The 12,010-nt window shown below is 37.1% G+C and overlaps 1 protein-coding gene across 1 annotated transcript in view; it reads left to right on the top strand.

Annotated features, from left to right (window-relative positions):
- Window positions 1-12,010, top strand: part of LOC122810320 (transcription initiation factor TFIID subunit 4-like) — a 1,173,503-nt gene that overhangs the window by 1,083,067 nt on the left and 78,426 nt on the right. The gene's annotated exons all lie outside the window — the stretch shown is intronic.

The following is a 12,010-nucleotide window of genomic DNA, read 5'->3' as shown; positions in this document are numbered from 1 at the left end:
GCTACTGCAGCAGTGATCATTTAAACATCTACTGTTATGGTAAGTTTACTTAACACAACTGTGCTTTCTCATTCTAGTAGCTCCTTTCTGCCCGTAACAGCTGTCACTCATTGGTTCTGTATATTAACTTAAATGTCAGTGGCAGAACCATTAACACAGTTTTTTTTTTTTCACAGCAGTTTGGTAAGTCAGCAGCTGGGGAGCATATTAAATCCAAATCTCAAAGCTCACAGTCTAAAAGCTTGGAAAGTAAAACCTTGATCATTTTAAAGGAAATGGAAGAAAATCTTAGGTGTTCAAGCTGACAGGATTTTCCTTGTGTATTTTTCAGTCCCTAAAGTTTGTTAATTCCTTGTGCATGTTCAAATACAGGCCTGCTTACTGATCCTTAAAAGCATACTTCGTCCATATTTGTCTGTTTAACTGCAAACCTATTTTAGCAAAAAAGAAAACAACTGTATACAATGGCTAAACAGTTTTAAATGTATTTTATATCTGAGACCTCTTGATTTACAGTAGCTTCTGCTTGGGATGTGAATTTTGTAACTCAGAAATTAATGTTACCCATACCTTTCAACTATTTCTGATTTAGAAAAATGAATGGTACCTGGAACGGTCGACAGTATAACAAGATAGCACCAAAATCCGCTCACAGTCTAATGTATAGCAGCACTGAACACCAACTTCTTTTCTCAGAATGCGTTTATTAAGAAATATAAAAGCTAAAATCCATAACATACAAAAGAGTTAAGCACTTTCATCTACTCTATGTAGACTTCCTCAGAACTAATCTTTCTTGCCACTACCCACTTAAATACAAGCATAGACCAATCAATTGCATCAATTATATAAAATCATTTAAAATGTGATGAAAATTTGAAGTGCTCAGTGCTTAATTTCCTTGTCAATTGCCTTTTTTATGTAAAAAAAAAACAACAATTCATGTCTATTAAAACTTCCCACACTTGTAACCATGTTAAAAACAATTTCTTGCCACATAATAATGTGTATGATAGTGAAAAATATGTAATAATGACATATGTGCCACAATGAAAATCATCCTTGCTTTAACTGAGCCTGTTGTATAGTCTCTAGCTATCTCTACTACCCTCTATTTTCCAAAATAGGTTTAATAGAGATAGTTTCATTAAGTCCAGGATGAACAGAGGCGTTAAGTTTAATCTGCCACCTAGTTTCCTTTTCTCCAAGTTTGTGTTTCATACTTCCCCCTCTTGGATTTGATTTTATACATTCTAAGATGCCAAAATTAAAGGAATCACAGTGTTTATCACCACTAAGATGTCTCCATAAGGCATTGTTTGTATCCTGTTTTTTTATTTTATAACAATGGTCATAAATTCTATTTCTAAGACATCTCTCCGTCTTCCCTACATAAAAACAGGGGCATTTAGTACACTTTGCCAGATAAACTAAGTGGGAGGTTCTACAATTACCTTTTCGAAATCTAACCTCTGTTCTATTTTTGTCATCCAAAATTAAATAAGGTACCCTAATAATTAACCCACATTGATTACAACTCCCACATTTTGTGGTACCTATGGAATTATGTCGGAGGTGGATATCCGTGATTTTCTTTTCTCATCTCCTTTTCAAGTTACATCCATTTTTAGATACAAAATTGGGTGCCCCCCCCCCCACTGCCTTATATACACTATCATCAATTTTCAGTATGTTCCAGTTATTTTCTATTATTTTCTTAATGTCTCTGACTTGGGGGGCATATTGCAATATACATGCCCTAGTAAACTCATTAAAACCTATATCTTTATTTGTCACATTTGCTCCTTGAATGTCATTTATCCCTGTTCCTAATATGGGTTTATATTTTTTCCCCCATCCTTTTGTCACATATTTTTTAATATCTGATATCATCCCCATGGGATAACCCCTTGTCTTAAACATATTCCCTATAACATCCATTTCTAGTACCATATCAGAAAATTCAGATGTCATTCTAGCTGCCCTTATACACTGACCTTTGATTGTACTCCTTTTCTGACAACTAGGATGGCAGCTAGAATATTCCAAATATGCGTTACTAAAGGTGTCCTTTCTGTATATATTAGATTTAAATCTGCCATTCTCTACTGTGATGCGAGTGTCCAAATAAGATATGGACCTCTGGTCCACACTGAATGTGAATTTTAAATAATCACACCTAGTGTTTAAATACATTTTAAACTCATTAAGGCTACTCTCATTACCCTTCCATATTAAAAACACATCATCCAAAAATCTTAGATAACACAGTATATTGTCATTCCATTCAGATTGCAGTATATGTTCTGTTTCCCAATCTAATAAAAATATCAAGGTCAGTGTATAAGGGCAGCTAGAATGACATCTGAATTTTCTGATATGGTACTAGAAATGGATGTTATAGGGAATATGTTTAAGACAAGGGGTTATCCCATGGGGATGATATCAGATATTAAAGAATATGTGACAAAAGAATGGAGGAAAAATATAAACCCATATTAGGAACAGGGATAAATGACATTCAAGGGGCAAATGTGACAAATAAAGATATGGGTTTTAATGAGTTTACTAGGGCATGTATATTGCAATATGCCCCCCAAGTCAGAGACATTAAGAAAATAATAGAAAATAACTGGAACATACTGAAAACTGATGATAGTGTATATAAGGCAGTGGGGGGGGGCACCCAATTTTGTATCTAAAAATGGATGTAACTTGAAAATGAAATTAGAAAAGAAAATCACGGATATCCACTTCAGACATAATTCCATAGGTACCACAAAATGTTGGAGTTGTAATCAATGTGGGTTAATTATTAGGGTACCTTATTTAATTTTGGATGACAAAAATAGAACAGAGGTTAGATTTCGAAAAGGTAATTGTAGAACCTCCCACTTAGTTTATCTGGCAAAGTGTACTAAATGCCCCTGTTTTTATGTAGGGAAGACGGAGAGATGTCTTAGAAATAGAATTTATGACCATTGTTATAAAATAAAAAAACAGAATACAAACAATGCCTTATGGAGACATCTTAGTGGTAATAAACACTGTGATTCCGTTAATTTTGGCATCTTAGAATGTATAAAATCAAATCCAAGAGGGGGAAGTATGAAACACAAACTTGGAGAAAAGGAAACTAGGTGGCAGATTGAACTTAACGCCTCTGTTCATCCTGGACTTAATAAAACTATCTCTATTAAACCTATTTTGGAAAATAGAGGGTAGTAGAGATAGCTAGAGACTATACAACAGGCTCAGTTAAAGCAAGGATGATTTTCATTGTGGCACATATGTCATTATTACATATTTTGCACTATTATACACATTATTATGTGGCAAGCAATTGTTTTTAACATGATTACAAGTGTGGGAAGTTTTAATGGACATGAATTGTTGTTTTTTTATACATAAAAAAGGCAATTGACAAGGAAATTAAGCACTGAGCACTTTAAATTTTCATCACATTTTAAATGATTTTATATAATTGATGCAATTGATTGGTCTGTGCTTGTATTTAAGTGGGTAGTGGCAAGAAAGATTAGTTCTGAGGAAGTCTACATAGAGTAGATGAAAGTGCTTAACTCTTGGGTATGTTATGGATTTTAGCTTTTATATTTCTTAATAAACGCATTCTGAGAAAAGAAGTTGGTGTTCAGTGCTGCTATACATTAGACTGTGAGCGGATTTTAGTGCTATCTTGTTATACTATTTCTGATTTCACAGAACATCCCAGATTTTGCATCATATGTTTTCTCTGTTCCTCATAATATTTTCAATTTTTGTGGTAAATTACTGAGGATTACCGTCAGTCATTAATACCAGTCATTGTTGAGAAGTAGCATGTTGATTCAAATCGTGTTGTTCTGTTAACCTTTAAAGTAAATTAGAGTAGTAATTAAAAATTGTTGCTGATTTTAAGGCCTTTGTGCCCCTCCCATGTTGAGCAAAGAAGTTGAGTGGCCTCTCTTCATAAGCTTATCCAGACCGTTTATCTAGTAACAGTAACTTTAGTTAGAATTCCTGAACTGAGGGCCTTATTGTATGTCTTAAAGGTTCATAGGTTTATACTAGGTTAATGACCACCAGGGTCTTTATAAGCCTAGCCATGCAATTCAACCCAGTTTTGTTCCAGAATTCCTTAGATGCCTTTATGATCTGTATCTACCTAACAGCCTACACACCTCTTCCATTTACCTTCACCCCCTCTCAGTATAGATTTCTCTTCCTCCACTCTCCTACACTACTCAGCTCCCTTACAAACTCACCTACAATATCAGAACTGCCCACTAGGCAGCACCCTCCTCCCATCCATCTTTCACTCCCTCTCTCCCTGTGCTACTTTTGTAAACTCAATTTATTTACTAAACTTCTGGCCTGTTCCTATTCATACTTACCTGGTGCCTTTTCAGTTTGTACTCCTCTAGCACTCTTTTTCCCTAGACTCCCCCTCTATCTTAGACCTCTCCACTCATGTCCTACCTTCCATCCTGTAGTTGCCTGCATTGCTGATTGTTTCCTCGCTAACTTCTCTTCCTTTGTCTCTACCCGCTCACTCCGCTCCCCTACCCTACCCCCAATTCCCACCCACCCCCCAGTGGCCCTACACTTCTACCTATCTAACCACACCCCCTCACCATTTCCTCCAATCACAACCTCACCACCATTAACCAATCTTCTCCTTTCCCTCCATATTTCTTTTTAACCACTCCCTTTCTCAACCACCATAACCTTTACCTTGCATTACCACACCCACTACATTTGTACTTATAACTAGAACTTAATATCCACCTTTGCAATTATAAACTCCCCACCCTAGTACTCCAACATACCTTACTCATGCTCTCACTTCTTCCTCCTTTAATAATAGTACACCTTATAACCTCCTACAAACACCCACTACTGTCACACCTTCCCTACCCAACTAAACAATCTACCTCTTCAATTCCTACCTACCAAAACCATCACATCAGCATTACTTCCACACCTAGCTATCTTTTACCTAAATATCATAGGACAATACACATTAAATATTTCCTCCTAAATCCTAGAAGGCTACCCCTTCCTCAAAGTAAATATACAAACACTACATATCTAACCCTACTACTCTCCCTAAACGATGGCGATATTCACCCAAACCCAGGTCCAATTAGCTCCTCTATCACTCTGACCTTTAACCAAAACCCCACTGCCAACCCCCTACTAAAAAAACTTAACTCACTCTCAATAGCTCACCTCAACATACATAGCGTTAATAACAAAACAACACAACTCCATGCTCTCTCAGAACTCTATTCCTTTGATATTATTTGTCTAGCAGAAACCTGGTTACAATCTTCAACAAAAGACACTGAAGTCATTCCTCCTGGCTACAATATCTTGCGTCTTGACAGGGTAGCAAAAATAGGTGGTGGAGTAGCTATCTTATTTAAATCTGGCTTTCAAATAACCACTTCCACCTCAGGACTCTAATGCTGAAATTCTTATTACCAAACTTAAACTAAACTCAGTCAAATCAATCTTTATTATCTGCATCTATGTCCCCCCAGGAAATAATATTTCTACCATCGAAAACATCCTATGTTGGCTATCTCTAAACTTACCCCAAGAAACTATTATCCTAGGTGATTTTAACATTGATTGGCAATCTTGCAGCAACAAACACCCTACTAGCCATATTAATCTTTATGGGTTTTCTCAAACTATCACCTCCCCCACTAGAATAAATAAAACTAACAAAAAATAAATCACCTTAGATTGGATACTCACTAACAATCAACCCCATACTTATGAAACAGGAACCCTCCCTGATGATATAAGTGATCACTTATTAACTTACATTGTCAGGCTCAAAGCCAACCCACCCAAACCATTACTAGAACAAGCAGAACAAAAAAAACTTCAACTTGGAGCTATTTCAAAGTGAACTGAATGCATGTAACTGGTCCCCCTTAAAACACCTTTCTCTTGATGAAGCTGTCGATTTCTTTAATGCTAAGTTTCTGGCCATACTTAACTACCATGCCCCCACTCGCTCTATTAGAATTAGAAATAAATCTGCCCCTTGGCTCTCAAAAGAAACTAAGCAAAAAATCCATCTCAGAAATAAAATCTGGAACAAATCTTGCTTAACTAAAAACACAGCAGATTACCAACACTACAAACAACTGAGAAATGAGACCAAAAAAGCAATATTGACCGATAAAAAAAAACTATTAATTGTAATCTCAGCAAACTCGCCAAAATAACCCACAAAAGTTCTGGGCAAACATAAATCAGTTACTACAGCCAAGTCAACTATCACACCCAACCCACAATGCTCTGTCATAAAGAATCCCAACCAAATTGCTAATGTCTTTAATTCCTTTTTCACCGAAGCAATTCAAACTCTCGCCAGTCAACTCTCTAGCAAAAAGACAACTATATGTAACTGCAACTTAAACCCACCACCCCCATTTCTTTTCCAACCTGTCCCAACAGCTTACATTCTCTCCCTTATCAAAAAACTCAAACCATGTACTCCCTCTGCTGACCTACTACCCACAGAATACTTACAATTAACAGCCAAATCCATAGCCTACCCTATCTCCATACTTATCAACAGAACCATCACTGAGGGATATGTCCCTAAACTTTGGAAAGTCTCCCATATTATTCCACTTCATAAGGGTGGAAATTCTACTGAAGTCTCAAACTACCACCCTATAGCCCTACTCTCTCCCTTATCTAAGATTATGGAACGGTGTATACACAAGCAACTGCTTGACCATCTTTTCCAAAATAACTTGTTCTCTAATACCCAACATGGTTTCAGACCTTCCCACAGTACCACCACTGCCCTCCTCTCCTTTACAGACACAATCAACAAAAATTGTAACCTTGACACCCTTTCCTCTGCACTTTTCTTAGACCTGTCCAAGGCTTTTGACATGGTCAACCACTAAATACTCATACACATTCTTCAATCTTTGTCACTTGACATCCAACCTATTAACTGGTTCAAATCCTACTTAAATAACAGTCATTAAGCAGTACTCTGTAACTCCACTCTATCTTCCCAGCTACCTGTTAACATTGGTGTCCCTCAAGGGTCCATACTGGGTCCTCTCCTGTTTTCTTTATATATCAATGACCTCCACCAAGTAGTTCCCCAAGCTACATGCATACAATACACAGATGGTTCTACACTAATTTGCTCAGCCACATCTGTATCAGATCTTCACTCCCTTACACAACACATATTTAAGTCTGTAGAAGAATGGTTTTCACAACGCTGTCTCCTACTTAACCCAGAAAAAACTAAACTCCTTCTCTTCACACCTTCCAGTAAATCTCCCCATATAGACTGGGTCTATATTATATCCTTGAATGCTTAAAAAAGCAAACGCTGACTGATCAAACTTATTTTCGCGAAACTACAAAATATCGAAGCAGCAGAAACTCAAATTTTTTCCTAGGGAAAGAATTCTGTTGTCCTTTTCTGTTCCTTCGGTATTTTCAGTGTTATGGTAGAAAGTTACCGGTCAGATTCAGGTAAGTGTGAGATTGTGTGTATGTGAGTGTTAGGGTGATTTAGGTGAGTTAGGGTTAGGGCTCGGGTTAGGTGTGTGTGCAACTGAGTGGACATGAGGATTAGGGTGGATTTAAGTGAGTTAGGGAGCGGGTGAGGTGAGTGTGCGATAGTGACTGACCTTAGGGTTAGGGTTTGGGTTAAGGTAAGTGGGTAGTTAGTGGTGTGTGCATAGTTTAGTGTAGGGTTAGGTATCAGATTTTAGGTGTATGTGTGTGGATTTCTGTTTGTTTGGTGTGCTTGTGTTGTGTGTATGTGTTTTGGATCAGCGAATTTTTTCCCTGGGAAAAAAAACGCTGATCTGACAGTTCGAGATTGTAAGCTTTCACTTAAATTAGGTCGATCAATCAGCGTTCGCTTTTTTAAGTGTTCGATGATATAATATAGACCCTATAGACTTTACAATAACATCTAAAAATGGCCCACCTAAATCACAAGATCCTACTACCAAACTGATAGGCATTACCATTGACAACAACCTTAACTTCGACACCCATATAAGCAACACTTTGAAAACTATTAATAAAAAAATAGGCTCTCTATATAGAATCAAACCCTTCCTCACTCCAGAATCTAGAATAACTATTGCCCACTCCCACCTAATCTCTTCCCTTCTCTATGCCTCACCCATATTTACTAACCTGTCAAAAAATAATCTTTTGAAATTAGAAAACCCCTACCACAACATAGCCAGATTTGCTACAGGTAACCTTTCAGAACCCACCACTGTACTAATCTAAAGCAACTAGGCTGGCTTGAATTTCAGCAGCAACTAAAAATTAATCAACTAGCCATAGCCCATCAAATTCTATATCAACCTGCCAAAACACCTATACTATCTACTCTTATTTGCTCCTACCATAACCTAGAGTCCCTAAGATCCGCACACAAACTTCTTGTAAATATTGACAACAAGGCTGGAGATTCCCTTTTTTCTAACACTGTTGGAAAACACTGGAACCTGCTTCCCTCTGAACTTTCTACTATTCCCTCAAAATCTCTCTTTAAAAAGAAACTTAAGCTCTACCTCAAATCACAATGGCTGTGCCCCTGTACTAATCCTGACTAACTGTCTAGCTCTTGACATCTGACTAAATTCCAGACCTTTAGAACCCTAAATCTACTTCATATTTACATCCATTGAACTATTTCTCCTTCTTACTATCTATATATATTTAAAAAAAAAAGTGTTTTTTTTATTTTTATTTTCTTTGCAAATGTTATACCACTAGATGTATTTACATAACTGCTATTTTCTTCTTACTTTCCTTTATCCACAGTTACTGCACATTATGCTAGTATTCTCTCGGAATGTCTCTTGTAACAATATTTTTACCATTTATGTTTAACTTACTGCATTTTTATACTTTATAAATATGTCACCAGTTAAAATGCATTCTTTTACTCTGATATTTTCATGTATTGCTTTAATGTAAATTTTAATTTAACTTTTTGGAGCTTATCTACCCGGGTCTCTACTAAAAATGGACATATATCCAGCTAGACTAGCCCGGTCAACAAATGTAAAATAAAATAAAATAAATAAATAAAATGATGGGGTATGTTAGTAAAGAGGTAGCAAAGGGTTATGTGGGGCAGGGTATTTTAGTTGTGGATTAAATTACTTAATGCCGACCTGTGTCCATCAGAGACATTGGGGCCAGACCAGGGGTGAATTTCCAATTTCTATTCAAAAGAAACCTTGATCATTAAATGTGAATCAGGTATAAACTCTGCTTGGTATAGATGGGAAGTTTATTCCATAGTACGCAGATCCTTTGAGACACAGACGATCTCTCCAGCATGTTCTCTTTATGCCGCAGGCAAAGTTCAGGCCCCTGGATCTAGTGTTTCTGGTACTGTTTGTTTTATGGATGTGCAAGAGATTCATTAGAGCTGGATATGAGATGCCTTATATGCTAGGCATAGATCACCTCTCAGTAACCTGAATGAGACTGAGTGCAGAGGTAGGACCTTGTATTTTCCTGGTGATCAGCATTTGAGGGTGTTCCAGTTATTGCAAGTGTTTGGTTAGGCACAGGCCATAGCATTTTACTCAATGATGGGTCTGACAGGGACTGAGTAGAGTGTTACTATAACTTCCTTGGATCTGGATGCCATACCCTTGCTTATGAGTTGGGTAACATAAAATGATTTTCTTACTGTCTTAACTACGTGTTGGTTGAAGGCCTGATTAGTGTTTACATATGTTCCCAGATCTCTAACTATTGGGTCAACTCTTAGGGATATTTTATCAATGGAGTAATGATCTTGGATGTACAATTTCTCAAAGGCACTATAATGCCTTTTTTCATGTTGAGTTTTAATGCGTGTCTTTTATATCAGTCATTTGTTTGTGTTAGACCCTCTTGTAGGATGTTGCTGTCATTGAAATTTATGATGGCTCCCAGTTTACAGTATTCTGAAAACTCTGTGAGCCGGAAGTCCTTGGCATTAATCTTTACCTCAGAGAAGTGGATACCAAACAGAAGTGAGCCCAGCACAAAGCCCTGGGGTACTCCGTTGATGACTGTTGTCCCTGGTGTAGGTGATCTGACCCAATCCTGACTTCTTGGATCCTTTCTGTGAGCCAGCCAGCAATCCAGTAAGATATGTAGGCATTTATAGTTGTGAGAGTTTGTCAACAATACTTAGGTAGGTGGTATGCACCATTCTCCCCTCATGTATAGCCTTGGTGACCATCTCGAAGAAGTCTACTAGGTTGAGTAGGCAAGTCCTTCATTTATGCCTAAAGCTGTGTCTGAATTTACTCCAAATCAGTCTCTTCAGCCCCCATGTCTTCTTCTCCAAACGACCATAAGAAAGAAAAGATTTTTGCACCTCATGAGTGTATGCAGAGCTCGAGTGTTGTATATAAATGACACACTCCATTAGATAGATGCATTGATTGCTTTTTCCTGTGTAAAAAGAAAAGAGGCTCAGACAGTAACCATGTAGGGCCCTTTCTAGTGTTTAGACAGTTGTATCATTCTGTGCTTTGATAAAAACCACCTCCTTGGCCAGGAAGGCTGTATCAACCACAACACTTTTCAAGAAAGTTTCTTTTCAGACTGTTTGTGAATGTACCACTTGGTCCTGCATATGCAATTTCAGTGTATTATAAAATAAATATGCATTCTAGGGGTAGAGCAGTTGCTTCAGAAATTTTTCAATGGATTTTTAGTTGAACAGTAATTTTGTAGGGCACCGAGTGGTACTGTTGGCAGTCAAGCACACATTTCCTGCAGCAAATAGTACAATTGTGTGAGATACTTGCCATTTCATTTCATATAGAAATAATAGGGTCATTGCTGCAGTAAAGAATCCCATCATCACTCTGTTACTTGGTTCTTACTGAGTTTATAGATAAAAGCTATTGCTGTGTGTAATTCTAGTGTATGGTCGTTGCTTTATATCCATGCATCAAGTATACACATATAAAATAGTACATGTTTGAATTGTGTACATGTGAATATCTATATCTGTATACATATATATATATATATACACACACACACACACACACACACACACACACACATAAACATATAATGTGTGTGAAGCAAAAAAAAACAGAATTCAACAGCAGAAAATAAATAATACCAAAACACGTTTTAATGTTACAAGGTTAATCCATAAAAAAACACAGCCACAGTTTCACTGCTAACACAGCATCATCAGTGTGAATAAAAAAGTATTGTTATTATTTTATATAAAACAGAGGCAAATCACATGACTATTTGAAAAAGGAAGGGGGGGGCACACACACACAGGTCCACCTTAGTTGATAGATTGTGTTTTATGGCTATGTAATTTTTGCAAAATACATTCTTTATCAAGTGTAATAGGGATCAAGTTGTGGAGATGGAAGAAGCTAGATTTTGAAAGGTAAATGTGTGTTCGTAATGTTAATGTAGAAACTTTCAGATGTATCAAAACTTTTGGTATTGGAGGGTAAGAGTGTGTGAGCAAGTGTTTGCAGGTTAAAGTTAGGTAAGGAGATAAGGTTTTATTTGTGTGTGTTAAGGTTAGGAAAGGTGATGGATTTAGTGTGGTACATGTGTGTTTAGGAAAAGTGATACAGTTAGTGCTGTGTATGTGTGTTTTTTATGCAGCTTGTGATCATACTGTCTTGCATAGTGATAGTGTTATAGGAAGGGTTTTCCAAGGTTGGCAGGGGTAGGGTTAGCACATGTTAGTGAGGTGGTGTGGGGGGCCCTGCACACCTTTACTAATGCATGCTAACCCTGCTCCTAACTCTAACTCTACACCTTACCTTAGAAAAACCTTTTCCATAACACTACCGCTATTCAGACAAATTTGGTCCGACTGTAGTAGTAGAGGTTTGTGATACGATTGTAGAAGGATACTGTGCTTTCCTTTTGTGATCTGTTTTATTTTTTTCCATATGTTTCCTTGTCCTAATCCCATGGTTTAAGTTAA

Source organism: Protopterus annectens, chromosome 8.part1 (assembly GCF_019279795.1).
Source record: "Protopterus annectens isolate FY-2018-M chromosome 8.part1, PAN1.0, whole genome shotgun sequence".
Taxonomy (NCBI): Eukaryota; Metazoa; Chordata; order Ceratodontiformes; family Protopteridae; genus Protopterus; species Protopterus annectens.
Note: the sequence above shows the minus strand (reverse complement) of the source record. Positions and strands in the feature narration are given on the sequence as shown.